The sequence below is a fragment of the Orcinus orca genome, chromosome 4, assembly GCF_937001465.1.
Source record: "Orcinus orca chromosome 4, mOrcOrc1.1, whole genome shotgun sequence".
Lineage (NCBI taxonomy): Eukaryota > Metazoa > Chordata > Mammalia > Artiodactyla > Delphinidae > Orcinus > Orcinus orca.
Genome location: NC_064562.1, coordinates 138,268,766 through 138,281,057, shown reverse-complemented (window position 1 = coordinate 138,281,057; position 12,292 = coordinate 138,268,766). Strand labels below are relative to the sequence as shown.

At 35.3% G+C, this 12,292-nt stretch overlaps 1 pseudogene; it reads left to right on the top strand.

Moving 5' to 3' along the window:
* Positions 1-3,556: 3,556 nt before the first annotated feature.
* Positions 3,557-7,357, top strand: LOC117199530 (AKT-interacting protein-like; annotated as a pseudogene).
* The last annotated feature ends 4,935 nt before the right edge of the window (positions 7,358-12,292 follow it).

The window sequence follows — 12,292 nt, the reverse complement described above, 5'->3', positions numbered from 1 at the left end:
ACACATATGACAAGCATAATTGATGGAGATTTGATTAACATGGTACTGTTTGAACACAATATAGAGTCTCCTTAATTAAAGAAGATTAAAATCTAAAATGAGTCAGAAGTAGTGTGCACAATATAATTGGAATAAAGAAAAATCTCAGGACTTGGCATATACTAGAAGACAAAGGAAAAATAACAGAGGATCGAAGTAGTACTTAAGCATTTTGATATTTTATGGTACTCAAAGCCCTTATTAAAAGAAAGGGTGCATTATCTGTACTATTTAGCTGGAATATTCCAGATGTCTCTAGTCTTTATAAACATATCACAACATCTTAATCTTTGTTTATTTGAATTGCTCCTTGGTCATGTCTCTTTTTCATTCCATTCTTAATCACTGAGTCTGTGATTAAAAATGGCAAACATGTGTTTTGAGAGAAACTAAGCTGTGATTTCGGTTGTGGGTAGTAATTTCAGAGTGGCAGACAAATTAACCCCTTCCTCTCCACCCTACTCATGAACTTATAACAAGATTCAAGGAAATAGTAAACACAAAAGAAACAAGCAAAGCATAGAAAAATGAACTACTTTTCAGTTCAAATACTTTGTATGGTTATACCAAGGAGAGGTTTCTGAAAGAACAAACAAAAGTGACAGTTTAATATTTGCAAAACAATGTTCAGCTAAAGTAACACAGACAATCACAGATAGGACATTATTGTGGTTAAGACTTAATTTTTGCTCTTCAAGAAAGATCAGTTTTAGAATCTGACAATCACTGGATCCAATCCTACTGACTCTGCTTCTTCCTCTCTACAGGGTCAACTGTAAGTCGTTTCAGCATTCCACAATTGACTTCTCCATTTGTAAAATGAGAGAAATCAGCTCACATGGTAACTGTAAGTTGATTATCATCTATCCGAGCAAGAGACATACCTCAATTTAATTAGAAAAAGTTCTAGATAAATGTTAAATACTGTTAATCATACCTATACTGAGGGAAAGTTGAAAATATAATTTTAATTTTCATGGAAGAGAAACAGTTTTATTCATTTCAAAACAGTATTGCATAGTTATATGTATAGAATTTCAAGAATTATCATAAATTTCTAAAAACCTTGGAACAAAAAATAAAAATAATATAAAATAAATATATTGAAATATTTATGGGTAAAGTCAAATATTATAATATGGTTGTGTGAAAGACAATACTAATAGTGTGTTTATTTTTAACTGAATTTGAATAAGTTCAATGGAGTAGATTCAGATGGAACAATTTGTTCAAAAATTTAGTTCAAAGGAAACAATAACCCATATAAAGTTGAAACAGAGCCTACATAAGTAGTCATAGCAACACACAGACAAATATTTCAGAAAATCTAAAAGTTTTGTTGGCTCCAACTTTTTAAAAATACATTTAAAGAAATTCCACTGTCATGTTAATACTTGCGGTAAAACCACATACGTCCTGAATTACTATACTGCAACCAAAATACTACTCTATAGTCCTATCACTAGTTATTTTGGGGAATCTATATATTGAATTTGAACCATATTTTGTAAAAAATGTTTTGTTGCTTTTGAGTCAGGAGATTGGTAGTAAGAAGTTTATATCAATCATGTTAAGGCAATAGTCCAAACTCTTTCTGATCCCCAGTGGGTCTGTGACATGTTTTTTTCTTTTTTAAAGAATTTTCTTTTAAAAAAATACTATGATTTGAAATAAGCATCTTTGCTTTGATAACTTGTGTTTCATCTTTGCCTTTTGAAAGGTGCATTATGATTACTGCCTCATTTGAAGACTACTGCTTGCAAATGGTAAATTTATCTCTGTTTTTCAACCCTTTTTGATGATTGCATTTATCATATAATTTCATAACTCAAGACATTAAATTAATGCTATTAAGAAGATTGAATAAGATGATCTAAATGCCATACCAATTCATTGCCAATTGTTTATTTCTTTAATAATTTTGGCAAAGTTTGAGATAATTTTGCTTGTTTGCAACGTTCTGTATTATTAATAGTTCGGTTTTGTTCTCAGTGAATCCTAATCCTTACAGTCCACCAGATATCTCTTAGAATTAAGTGCTTTCTTTTCTATCTGTCCTGGAGGTACATTGTGATTTTCAGATTGATTGATTGATTTAATGAATGATGATAGAGAGCGGTATCTTCCATGCTGGAAAATATTGAAAATAGAATCAATGAGATAATGTCTGTAAAGTACTAAGTGCAAGGAAGAGTTCAATAAATATTAGCTATTTTTCCTATTCATATGGCAAAATTCAACAGGAGTGCTCATTTGGAGCAAATGAATAAAATCAATTACAGGAGTTATGTTCAGTCTTTAAAAAGAACATGGTAAAACTCAGTGTATTAGTTACCTATTGCTGCTTAGCAATGATACTATAAACTTAGTGGCTTAAAACAGCACACATGTATTTCCTCAGAGTTTTTCTGGGTCAGGAGTCTGGGCACAGTTTAGCTGAGTCCTCCGCTTCAGGGTCTTTCAAAATTGCAATCGAGGTGTTGGCCAAGTTGCTCGACTGGGGAGATATCAGCTTCCTAACTCACAGTGTTATTGGCAGAATTCAGTTCCTTTCAGTTTTCCAGACCGAGGACCTCAGTTTCCTGCTTGCTCTGAGCTGGAGCCTACCCTCGGCTCCTTGCCACATGCTGTTCTCCACATGGCAGCTCACAACATGGCAGCTTGCATCTTCAAGTCCCGCAAAAGAAAGAGTCTCTTAGCAAGATGAGTTACAATCTTTTGTAATATATACACATAATCTAGTACATCATGTCACCTTTGGCATATTCTGTTGGTTAGAAGCAATTCATCAGTCCCACCTACACTGGAGGGGAGGGTATCAGACAAGGCATGAACACCAGCAGCATGATGATGGGGGCCACCTTAGAGTCTGCTGACCACACTCCATGAGAACAAAAATTACAAAGTAGTGGCTATATTTCATGGTTTAAATTCATTAAAATCCTTCTTGCTGCCCTTATATTATGAGAAATAATTTTTTTCTAATTAAAACATTTGAGGAAAAAGAACTCTATTGTAATTTTTAAGTATTATAGCACTGGAAGGAGATAATATGTTAGGTTTGCATAGCACTTTAGAGTTCACAGTGTATTGATATTTATAACTATTATTACTTCAGGCTAGAAAATGGGTGGTAGAACTGATATTGATTTCAAGATTACAACACAGAGTTTAGGCTCCAAGTGAAGCCTTAATTACAGCATCCTGCTGTGTATCTGTTGATGAATTCAATATGCGCCTCTCCTGATTTGGGCCATTCTTCTTAATAACTTTCTTAGTTAAAAATAATTCATATAGGATGGAATGGTGGGTAGGGGAGTGGGCAGCGGCAGGCTTGCACTGTGGCCAGATAAGCTGTTGGGCCTGGAGAGTCAAGTGCAGAGAGCACTGTATTGAAGTCATCAAGATGAAGGGTGCCACAGGTCAACTAGAAAATGTATGCCAAGCATGAATTAAATTGGTGACACAGATCATTTCATTTCTTTGTTTGAAATACATGTTATGAACCATTTTCTGGAGCATGTCTACAAGCACTGTGTGCAAAAGATCTGGTGGTCAGGAGAATATTTTCACAGGGGACCTACAAACCAGAACACCACGCATAGCTTAAAAATACAGCTGCCTTCTAACCTCAAATTGCTTTCCTCATAACTAAGACTGTATCTCCTGCCCCAGCAGTAAACAAATGGCACCCATGTTTCTTACAGATGCTTCTCTCTGGAATATTCTCTTCTTGAAGTATTCTCTTCTTGGTTGTAAAGCAGAAGTTACTTGGTGTCTATGAGTAGCCATCTTATAGCTCTTCATTAATGTGGTTCAGAGTAGCATTCATATGGCAATGACTTTATCAAGATGACACATTTAAGTCTATAGTGATTATCACTGATAATTCTCCAGAGGGTGACTGTCCATGGGGGTTTGATATTTCTATCTTTCACCCACTAGCTGATCCCAACTTAGGTCAACTAGATATTCAGAGAGCATTTGCAAAATGCAGGTGGAACCATAAACATAGTTGTTAAGTATTTATGTGTCCGTGGAGAGCTGAAACAGCAAGCCTCCTAAAACCAAAGGCTGCAGTACTGTATAAAAAGATAGTTAGCTTTATGAAAGAAAAATGCTCAACAGTATTAGAGCGTACACTGTGTGTTTGTTTGATAAACATAAATTAAAAGACCCTATGTAATTAGTTTTTCTCCATGAAATCCGTCTGTATGTGATGAACTCATAGAGAAGATGCTATCTCATAAAAAGAAACTTGATGAACACCACGATAAAAGTCTTCAGGTTACAGAATTCCAGTGTTTAAACTCCAATGTGCAAAGAACTTGTAAACTGTCATTCCTGTGCCTGCAAGAAGAGGAAGAAGAAACAGAAAATCAGTGACTTTTCTTGGACTCATCAGAGACCTGAGATTATAAGGAAACTTGTTACCCTGAAATCTGTAGAGACAAGCAAATTCAGAGAGTCACAGATGAGATCTGCTTACCTGGAGCAGAAGCTGTTGGAGCCATAAACTGGTAGGGATACTTAAACAATCATTTTGATGAATTGCTGGAGGCTGAGTGTGGACTAGAATGAGAGGGAAAAGCCCATGGGGGCTGTGATGACCCCCATACCTTCACAGGTTTTAGCTCCAGGGGCACCCCCCCCTGGGTTTTCCTACTGCACATGCAAATTCTCTAACCTTGTGATTCTGGCTGGAGGAGGGGATATGAGTAATCATTGTGTAATATGTCCAGAGGATTCTCCATAACAAAGGCCTACTTTTCAAGGGGAAAAATTTTACCCAGAGCCTTATCCCAGGCAGCAGAAGGGAATGCTGCCTGACCCAGATCACTCTCACCTTCCTGCCTAGCCTAGAGGGTGGAGGGAAGCTAAACAGTTACTGTGGAAATACCAGTCAGTGTTTTAGTCCAGAGTTTCAGGCACATTAAAAGACTGAGGTTGAATCATAAGATGAGAGTATTGGTCTTCTGCACCACACATTGGATTCCAGGAAAATGACAGTGTAATACAGCTGACAGAGCTGCAAGATGCAGACCTACCCTGAGGAGGGAGTACTGAGGGAAGCCCACAATGAGGAAGAGGGACAAAAATCAGGACCCCAGAGGAATATGAAGCCACTGGCACCAACAGCTACGGCAAACATTAATTAGGCCCAACTCGTATTCAGATTAGCATAAATCCTCACACTAAAAGCCTATTTCCCTCAATACTTATTCACCAATACAACATCACTGGCATTCAACAAAAAACTACAAAGCATACCGAAAGGCAAGAAAAATAATATCTGAAGAGACAAAGTAAGCATCAGTACCAGACTTGGACATGACACAAATTTTGGAATTATTAAAAAAAAGAATTTAAAATAACTGTGAATTATATAAGTGCTTCAATTGAAAAAGAAGACAATATCCAAGAATAGATAGCTAACGTAAGCAGGCAGGTGGAAACTCTAAGAATATATGAAAAGGAAATGCTAAGTATTAAAAACACTGCAACAGAAATGGAGAATGCCTTTAAACATCTCATCCGTATAGACACAGCTGAGGCAGGATTCAGTGAGTTTGAAGGTAGACCAATAGAAACTTCCCAAAATGGAATGCAAAGGGTAAAGAGAATTTTTTTTAAAAAAAGAATAGAAACTCCATGAACTTGGGACATTTTGAAAAGTAACATATATGTATTAGGATTGCCAGAACAAGAAGAAAGAGAATATGGAGCAGAAGAAATATTAAGTAATAAGGGACAAAATGTTTCCAAAATTAATAGCAAACACCAAACTACAGATCCAGGGAGCTCAGAGAATAACACGGGATAAATACAAAACAAACAAACTCATAAAAACTACACCTGGACATATCATATTCACACTACAGAAGACCAAAGACAAAGACAAAAATCTGTGAAGAAGTCAAAGGGAAGGAAGGGAAACACCTTACCTACAGAGGAAAAAAAATAAGAATTACAGTGGGCTTCACATCAGAAATGATGCAAACAAGAAGAGCAGAGTGAGATATTTAAAGTATTGAAAGAAAAAAAAGCACCTAGAATTCTATGCCCAGTGAAATTACCCTTCAGAAGAATTGTCCTTCAAAAGGATATTAAGACTGTTTATCTCGCTCTTGTGCATAGACACACACACACACACACACACACACACACACACACACACAAACTTAGAGAATTCATCCCCAGTAGACTCATCCTGAAGGAAATATTAAAAGAAGTGAATTGGAGAGAAAGGAAATGATGTAAGTCAGAAAACTCAGATCTACATAAATAAGGAAGAAGGTTGGAGAAGGAACAAATGAATAAAATATTTTAATTTTCTTATTTTAATAGATATAAAATATAACTGTTAAGAATAATAACAATGTATTGGGTGATTATACCATATGGATAAGTGAAATGAGTGACAGAAATGTTATAAGGAAAGGACAGAGGGATGGGGAATACACTCTAAGAAACCTGTGTTACACATGAAGTGTTACTTGACAGTGACTTGGATTAATTTAAAATGTTTATTTCAAGCTCTAAAGGAACCATTAAACAATTTTATAGTAGTATAATTGATATGCTAAGAGAGGAGGCAAAATTCAAATTATATAAAATGCTCAATGAAAGCCATAGAAAGCAGAAAAAAAAGGGGGGGAAATGGAAACAAAGAATAAGTACAAGAAATATTAAAAAGTTACATATATGGGAGATATTAGTCCAACTATATCAATTATCATTTAAATGATAATGGTCTAAATGCACCAATTAAGAGAAAGATTGACAGAATAAAACCATATGTTGTCTATAGGAAACCCATTGTAAATATAAAGACTCAGAAAAGTTAAAATTAAAGGATGGAGAAAGTATAACATTTTTAACACTAATTAAAAGAAAACTAGAGTAGCTATATTAATTTCAGAGACAATGGACCTCAGGACAAGGAAGATTATCAGGGATAATGAGGGGCATTACATAATAATAGGGGGATTGATTCTCCAAGAAGATATAACAATCCTAAACATGTGTGTACTTACCAACAAAGCATCCAAATACGTGAAGAAGCAAATGATAGACCTGAAAGGAACAATAGACAGACAACTATTGTAGCTAGAGACTTCAACTCTCCTCTTTTAGTAATCGATAGACAAAGGAAGCATAAAACCATTAAGGATATAATTGACCTGAACAACACTATCAATCAGCTTGATCTAATTTTCTCCAATGACTTCTTCTCAAGGTCAAATGGCATTTGCTAAAGTAGACCATATAAGTGGTCATAAAACACACCTTATTGAATTTTTTTTTTCCCGGTACGCGGGCCTCTTAACCTTGTGGCCTCTCCCGTTGCGCAGCACAGGCTCCGGACGCGCAGACTCAGCGGCCATGGCTCACGGGCCCAGCCGCTCCGCGGCATGTGGGATCTTCCCCGACCAGAACACGAACTCGTGTCCCCTGTATCGGCAGGCAGACTCTCAACCACTGAGCCACCAGGGAAGCCCCACCTTAATGAATTTAAAAGAATGGGAGTCATGCAAAATATGTTCTCATACCATAATGGAATTAAACTTGAAATAAAAAAAAGAAAGATAGCTGGAAAATCCTAAAATATTTGAAAATTAAACAACACACTTTGAAATAACTTGGGTCAAAGCAGTGTTTCAAGAAAAATTTAAAACATTTTGAAATCAATGAAAATGAAAATATAACATCAAAATCTGTGGGCTGCAATAAAACCAGTGTTTAGAGGAAAACTTATATAGCGTTATACAACAAATAATGTAACATTAAATGCATGTACTAGAAAAGAAGATATAAAATCAATAACCTAAGTTTCCATCTTAAGAAACCTTATGAAAAGGGGTTAATATTCAGAATATACAAAGAATCCCATAAACTCAACATCAAAAAAAGAAAAAAACCCAAATAACACAATTTAAAAATGGGCAGAGCACCTGGATAGACATTTTTCTAAAGATGTATAGAGGGCCAAAACACACATTAAAAGATGCTCAACATCACTATTCATCAGGGAAATACAAATCAAAACCACAATGAGATACCACCTCATACCTGTCAGAATGGCTACCGTCAAAAAGACAAGAACTAAGTGTTGGCAAGTATGTGGAGAAAAGGGAACCCTGTGCACTGGTGTGGAGGTATGTAAATTGGTACAGCTACTATGGAAAACAGAATAGAGGTTCCTCAAAAGATTAAAAATAAGGCTTCCCTGATGGCGCAGTGGTTGAGAGACTGCCTGCCAATGCAGGGGACATGGGTTTGTGCCCCGGTCCAGGAAGATCCCACATGCTGTGGAGCAGCTGGGCCCGTGAGCCATGGCTGCTGAGCCTGCACGTCTGTAGCCTGTGCTCCGCAATGGGAGAGGCCACAACAGTGAGAGGCCTGCGTACCGCAAAAAAAAAAAAAAAAAAAAAAAAAAAAAAAGATTAAAAATAGAGCTACCATGTGATCCAACAATTGCACTTATTGATATTTACCAGAAGAAAAAAAAAACACTAATTCAATATGCACTCCAAAGCTCACTGCACATTATTTACAAAAGCCATAATATGGAAGCAAAGTGTCCATCTATAGACAAATTAATAAAGAAAATGTGGTATATATATATATATATATATATATATATATATATATACACACACACACAATGAAATATTACTCAGCCATATAAAATAAAATCTTCCCATTTGTGACAACATATAGATAGATGTAGAGGGTATTATGCTAAGTGAAACAAATCAAACAGAAAAGGACAAATACTGCATGATTTCACTTTTATATGGAATCTAAAAAAGAAAACAAAGGAATAAACGAAACAATGAAAAGAGACCCATAGATACAGAGAACAAAAGGGTGATTGCCAGAAGGGAGGGGTTGGGGGGTAAAATGATAATGGTGATTAAGAGGTACCAACCTCCAATTAGATAATAAATGTCACAGGGATGTAATTTAAGCTAATATTAAACTGTTCATTTTTGAACTTTATCTCCTGTCTTACAGGGATTTCAATTCTTCTCTTATCCTCCTTAAAGGTGAATGAGTATTGGAATTATTGTGCTCAATTTTAGCTTGCAGAATATATTTTTCTTAATTTTAATGGAAATTTTAAAACATACTCAAAAATACAGATAATATTACCTATCACCCAGCTTCAAAAAAAATCATTGACATTGTGCTAATCTTATTTCATCTGTCTCTTCAAAAATATTTTTTTAAGTTTTATCAGGTACAGATGTCAGATAATATGTCATTTCATTGATAAGAATTTAATACATATCTCTAGTTCTTAAGGGCTATTCATTTTTACATATCCAGTTGCCATTATCAGACTTAAAATAAATTTAAAATGTTTCTTTAATATCTTCAGATACCCAAAACCCAATGGTCCAATACTATTTCTGTACTTATTTTATGCTAAACATGATACTGATCATTTATTTAGATCATGTCACTTAATCCTTACATAAGATTCATAGAGTATTGATACTCTATTTTTTTTTAATTAAAGTATAGTTGAGTTACAATGTTGTGTTAGTTTCTGGTGTACAGAAAAGTGATTCAGTTGTACACACACACACACACACACACACACACACATATATATATTCTTTTTCATTATAAATTATTACAAGATATTGAATATTGTTCCCTGTGCTATACAGTAGGACCTTGTTATTTATCTATTTTATATATAGTAGTTTGTATTTGCTTATCCCAAACTCCTAAGTTATCCCTCCCCCCTTCCCCCATTGGTAACCATAAGCTACGTCTGTGATTCTGTTTCTGTTTTGTAAATAAGTTCATTTGCATCACATTTTAGATTCCACATATAAGTGATATCATATGATATTTGTCTGTCTTATTTCACTTAGTATGATAATCTCTAGGTTCATCCATGTTGCTGCAAATAGTATTATTTCATTTTTTATGGCTGAGTAGTATTCCATTGTGTATATGTACCACATCTTCTTTATCCATTCATCCGTCTGTGGACATTTAGGTTGCTTCCATGTCTTGGCTATTGAAAATAGTGCTTCTATGAACATTGGGGTGCATACATCTTTTCAAATTAGAGTTTTCTCCAGATACATACTCAGAGGTGGGATTGTTGGATCATATGGTAACTCTATTTTTAGTTTTTTAAGGAACCTCCATACTGTTTTCCATAATGGCTGTACCAATTTAAATTGCCACCAACACTGTAGGAGGGTTCCATTTTCTCCACACCCTCTCTAACATTTGTTATTTGTAGACTTTTTAATGATGGCTGTTCTGACTGGTGTGAGGTGATACCTTATTGTAGTTTTGAATTTGCACTTCTCTGATAATTAGCAATGTTGAGCATCTTTTCATGTGCCTATTGACTATCTGAATGTCTTCTTTGGAGAAATGGCTATTTAGGCCTTCTGCCCATTTTTTAATTGGGTTGTTTGGTTTTTTTTGTTGTTGAGTTGTATGAGCTGTTTGTATATTTCAGAAATTAAGCCCTTGTTTGTTGCATCATTTGCAAACATTTTCTCCTAGTCCAGAGGTTGTCTTTTCATTTTGCTTATGTTTTCCTTGGCTGTGCAAAAGCTTGTAAGTTTGATTAAGTCTCATTTATTTACTTTTACTTTTTGTTCTATTGCCTTGGGATCTGACCTAAGAAAACATTGGTATAATTTATGTCAGAGAATGTTTTGCCTATGTTCTCTTCTAGGAGTTTTATGGTGTCCTGTTTTATATTTAAGTCTTTAAGCCATTTTGAGTTTATTTTTGTGTATGGTGTAAGGGAATGTTCTAAATTCATTTATTTATTTGTGGCTGTCCAGCTTTCCCAACAAGACTTGATGAAGAGACTGTCTTTTCTGTACTGTGTATTCTTATCCCATTTGTTGAAGATTAATTGACCATAGTTGTGTGGGCTTATATCTGGGCTCTCTATTCTGATCCATAGATCCACGTGTCTGTTTTTGTGTCAATACCACACTGTTTTGATTACTATAGCTTGGTAGTATTGTCTGAAGTCTGGGAGGCTTATGTCTCCAGCTTTGTTCTTTTTTCTCAAGATTGCTTTGGCAACTGATGTCTCTAGTGCCAAATCAACTTCAATCCTGAGATAGCAAATGCTAACAGCAACAGAGTTGTACCTTAACTTTACAAGGGTATATTTTAGGCTTAAAAAAGTGGAGAAAGATCAAATCAGAACAGTAAGTCTTAGATTTGGTGATTTTTCATTGTGACTTATGAAAAATGTATTCACATTTTTTCTGGAGTCCACAGTTCTTGTCAATGATTTTTTTGGAGAAAGGGGTCAACAAAAAACTCTAAACCCTTATGTAAGACGTTTTGGACTTTCCTCAACCCATAATTTTTTTTAAGTTTTATTGATTATTGATTATTGATTATTTATTTATTTATTTTTGGCTGCATCACGTCTTAGTTGTGGCACGCAGGATCTTCGTTGAGGCATGCGGGATCTTTCGTTGTGGTGTGTGGGCTTCTCTCTAGTTGTGCATGTGGGGTTTCTCTTCTCTAGTTGTGGCACGCAGGTTCCAGAATGCGTGAGCTCTGTAGTTTGTGGCACGCGGGCTCTTTAGTTGAGGTGCGCGAGCTCGTTAGTTGAGGCTTAGTTGCCCCGCGGCACATGGGATCCTAGTTCCCCGACCAGGGATTGAACCTGTGTTCCCTGCATTGTAAGGTGGATTCTTTACCCCTGGACCACAAGGGAAGTCCCTCAACCTATAATTTTTAAGAGGGAGTGAAACAGAGTGGTAACTATTCTCTATGCCTTTCTGCTATAAGATTATAAAGAAGAAGAAAGGAAAAGCATTTGGAATTATGAATTATCTTTTCCTTGACTGATCCTTTACCTAAATTATACAACAACTGAAATAATTTTGCAATGAAATGTAAAGCATATACAATTAGTTTGTATAGAAATAGATTCTTTTTTTCCATGTGATTCTACGAGAGGAGAGACATCATTGTGGTATGAATAATTATGAGGATAAGAAGTAGGTGACCTTGCCTTTACAAAATTTGTTTTTATGTCCAAAACATAAATCTCAACAATTAGTAAGAATCCTTAATCAAAGTATATTGTTATAGATTGCTGTTATGTAAAATTAGTTACACTACATAGTGATAATAATTTTTCATCTCATTTCAGTAAGAAGATCACAAAACAAGCATTCTATGTGTATTTATTGATACCATTTTTATTTAGCTCATGAGTGTTATTTTTATTTTT